Genomic DNA, 4,370 nt, shown 5'->3' with positions numbered 1-4,370 from the left:
GAAGAATCAAGATTCAAGAATGCAGACAGCTCGTTGTGTATTGTATTTCCCAACCAGTAGCTAGATCAATTTCATTTGGTTCTTATCTCCAATGTCTTCAGTGAGCGTAGAGGATAATAAAATACAAACCTAACATAGATTCCGTAAATTTGGATATTACCGGAATTCTGTGAATTTGGATAATATGGCGTCTTCGTTACACTTTTTTTGTTAGTGAAATCGTATGTAGGAGTAGGTGCCATACCGTGAAATACCTGATGTGCCTGAAAACATCCTAATTTCTGTAGTGTAGCTGTGTAGGGTAAAACTGGGGATTGATGATGGCCTGCAATGTAACCCAATTAGCCAAGTCAATGTGTCAGCTAGTATTCTTCAATCTTCATATGCCTGAAGTACCCATCACCCCTTGGCATGTGAGCATGTCAGTGCACACATAAATCATACTACTTAATACAAAAAAGTCTGAGAAAACTGCAGATACTATCTCCACGTCAGTATGGATGGTTTAGTCAACAATGACTGCTTATCTCGGTTCTATGTGTTCTGACTTCTGAACGCTACTATTTCAACTCTCATCAATCATATCCAAGAATAATGCCCAGAAGAAGAAAACTTGGAGTTGACTGTGGTAGTGAATGAACAAAGGGGTATGCTGAGAAGATAAAGGTGGGTAAGCCATATAGGCAGAGGGGGAACAGAACAAGCGGAGAACTCGAAATACTCGGAAAATACTTTTTGGGAATATATACGGGGATGGGAAACCAGCAAGGGTGAAGCGATTGAAGGAATTTACAAGCTTGTAAGTTCCAAGCCCCAGCAGTTTTAGTTATATCAAGTTTTATGTGCTTTCTACAGGGAAATCTTTTTTTCAAAAAAAGTAAGGAGGTGATGCTGACAGCAGCAGTTGTATTTAGACCACTTCTTCTTTTTTGAAAGATCTATTAAACCGGCTTTGATTAATAATAATAATAATAAGAAAGCAACATCCGATTACATGCGCGAGCAGCGCTCCCCACCGCAGCCTAGGCTGTTTGGGGTTTGTTTTACATAGCTAATTACTCACTAACTACTTGAGCAACCTATTTAGAGCACTTCAGTTTCTGCTTTTGGATATATCTATTCGTGGATCTCCTTTTGCTACTTGTGACCTTCCTGCTTACTACCTCCATATTGATGACCCTGAGGTCTCATAGAAATTGCGAAGGTGATTTCACTTCGTACTTAAATGGTAGAAACCTTTACGTTAAAAAAATGGTAGAAACCTGAATAAGATCTTAGTAACTGTAATCCTTTCTGATTTGCCTTCATTTCCCTCGCATCACTTTCAGGTATTATACTCCTGTAGTCCTGTTCCTGTAGTGAATATGAAGGGACTTCACATGGTGATTATCGCATAAGGTGGCTGTACCAAGGAGCTAATTTGTGTGTGTTTGTGTGTGGCAGGACCGCGACCTGATGTAGTTCATTTTTTTGTCAGGCAGGATTGATTCAGCGGATGACTAACAAATTATCATGGTTTCAAGACTTTTCTTCTCGTGTTATTGTGATGGTTGCATTTGACTTCATTTGCTTATTGCTGCTATTTTCTAATTACTGTTACTGTATCAACTCCTGATAATATTGGTGATCCATGATTTGTTGTTTGCAAGGTTTTTATCATCTAAAAGAATATGTTTTGGGGAACCAATTGGTAGTTTATTTTGTTATTCTCGTCAACATAGTCATTATGTCAATTTCAGATGGTAGTGTTTTCTGTTCATAAGTTAGGCTGCACTATTTTGCTGAGGAAGTCAGCTTTTCAAATGACTGTTACATAAAACAATCAATGTTGCACTTTAGTAGTCAAGTGACAAAATGTCAGCACTCAGGATGGTGTTATGCTGAAAACGATGACTGCTACATATAATTACTTGCTGAGCTCTCTCATTGTAAACTCCGCCTATGGTGTCTTAACATAGCAGGTTCCAAGCCCTGGTAAAGGAGGAGGGTTATTGTAACAGAACCGACCAAATCATAAGAACGTAAGTACAAAAACAATCACCGAAGTGATCAAATTCCTGTACTTAAGCTCCCATAATCCCGGTAGTCTGGAAATCACGAAGGATTTCAACCAACTCTCAACATACAAATCAAGACCGTAGTGATTCAACACAACACATCATTCGTTACAACATTTCACAAGTGGCATTCGGATTACATCCATCAGAGTTCAAATAAAATATTACAAACCAAGTTCGAATTTGCGGAAGCAACATAGTTTAGTACATAACTTCATAGTTTCAAATACATTGCCAGATCTCAGTCATGTCCCACAAAAGCATCTTTAGGTACGAGAACTACGAGAGGCCGCACCCAACGGTCTAGTCTTCATCCCCAGCTGGGAGAAGGCAGTACTTGCAGCAACCAAAGTAGAACTGGTCATCTGCAACAGGTGGGAGATAAACCCTGAGTACAAGAAGGTACTCAGCTAGACTTACCCGTCAAAACCAGAAATAAAGACACCAAGGGTCATGCAAGGCTTATGAGGTGAGCTAGCTGAACACAGTTGCATAAAAGAGCTTATGAATATAGTAACCAATTTAAACTTCGCATCAAGTTTATCATCATTTACCTGTCCACTAGATTTGCACCTGTACTAGAGCACTCACTTATTAGGAACAAACAATATCTGTCATCATCATATCATCATTTCCGAACCATTATGTTATTTAGTGTATCTACATTGAAGATAAGCCCGTCAAGTTCTCACTAACCAGGAGAGACAGCGACTCGAATCGAATTACAACTCAGCTGAGGGGGTATTCCTAACTCTCACCCTGCCATACTTTGCAAGGGTAGCCGTAGGTCATCTTTGGTACAACTCAGGAACCAAATTCGCGGGTTCAATCAGCGCCAGCGCTCTCAGGGATTACCCTTCTGCCAGGACGATCAGGACTTTTAAATCACCTGCCCTTGGACTCACGCCTACGGCTCCCTTCCGAGGCGTACTTTATACTTATCGACTCCCGGCCTGAGGTGAGCTACTCGGCTTCGTGGTCGGTCTTCAGACACGGCCAACTAAGAGAGAGGCATGCGTTCAACATGAACAGGAAAGGCTCCAAGATTCAGTCCTTAAACGACACAGACGGAGTCACTGCAAACCAGCAAGCCTCCGCCCGGTCTTCATTTCAAATTAAGACAGGTTCTTTTCCACGATAGCAAATATAGCCAACCGTGCCATATGTATATCCCTATATCTCGCAGGTGACAGGAAATCACCCGACTTCTACCGCGTTTAAGCAGGGCTAACCACTACACGAACCTGAGCTACATAGGATTCAGGGTATCAATATCTGGACAAGGATTGGATAACCAATGCAGCAAGTGTTTGCATCCAACACCAAAACTTAATGCAACAATATATATATGTAACAATAATATTTTAACTGCATTTTGGAAATTATGAGGCTTAATATGCTCCGGGGCTTGCCTTTCACAAAGTTGCACGGACGGTGATCCGGGCACTCAACGGTGACCTCGTCTGGCACCTCGCCCGTGGGCTGCACCTCCTGAACCTCCGGTGTTGGCTGCTGCTGCTCCCCGCACGGTTCCTCAAATTCCAGCAGTGTCACACCTTCCGGTACACCTATTGCATGCCGATGCACAAGATAAATATCATGGATGCATAAGGAATGACATGATGCTCATGATGAATGGATCACAGTAAGTGTTTAACGAAACATCACTGGATACTCGTTTACCGATTAAGAATAGCTCTATTCAAATCACTTTAAAATATGTATCTAACTTAACTTGAAGAACGAGATCTACTTACCTAACTTGCATAACCTAAGATAAATGTGCTCATCTTCAGTTAAAGGCCTAACACCTAGGAACATTACCACGAGCTTAGGAAATAGTAAAGGCATACTTAAATCAAAGTTAAGGTTTTACATGTAACGAGTAGTTCCTTAATTCAATCATAACCAGAGTTCTATAAATTCAAATGACTTGCAAGAGGACATTCTGGAAAGCTTATGAAATTCTCTACAAATCATTTGTAAACATCAAAGCATGATTCTTACGTTAACGAAATCGAATTCCAGTAAACCTAAAATCTGTCCAGAAATGACAGGTTTACTAAATTAATTATTTAGTGATGATGCAAAAGCATAATTGGACCAAACCAAGTTTACCAACTTGTTATGCATACCAGAGGAACATCAGAAAGTATAGTGCCAACCTCTAAATAAATTATTTAATGTCCTTTTCTAATTTATTTAGTTAATTAGGTGATTAAAGCAACATATAGTAAAACTATATAGAAAAATCTACAAAAATTACAGTAGCTATCTCATGCTTCACATATACTACCATAAAAATTTCAAAGC

The 4,370-nt window shown here is 40.0% G+C and overlaps 1 long non-coding RNA gene across 1 annotated transcript; it reads left to right on the top strand.

The window, feature by feature from the left end:
• Nucleotides 1-754: 754 nt before the first annotated feature.
• On the top strand, nucleotides 755-1,520 carry LOC136493384 (uncharacterized). The gene is made up of 3 exons (XR_010768351.1): nucleotides 755-799; nucleotides 1,329-1,398; nucleotides 1,478-1,520. It is a non-coding gene; the product is annotated as an uncharacterized lncRNA (long non-coding RNA).
• The last annotated feature ends 2,850 nt before the right edge of the window (nucleotides 1,521-4,370 follow it).

The sequence above is a fragment of the Miscanthus floridulus genome, chromosome 11 (genome assembly GCF_019320115.1).
Source record: "Miscanthus floridulus cultivar M001 chromosome 11, ASM1932011v1, whole genome shotgun sequence".
Lineage (NCBI taxonomy): Eukaryota > Viridiplantae > Streptophyta > Magnoliopsida > Poales > Poaceae > Miscanthus > Miscanthus floridulus.
Note: the sequence above shows the minus strand (reverse complement) of the source record. Positions and strands in the feature narration are given on the sequence as shown.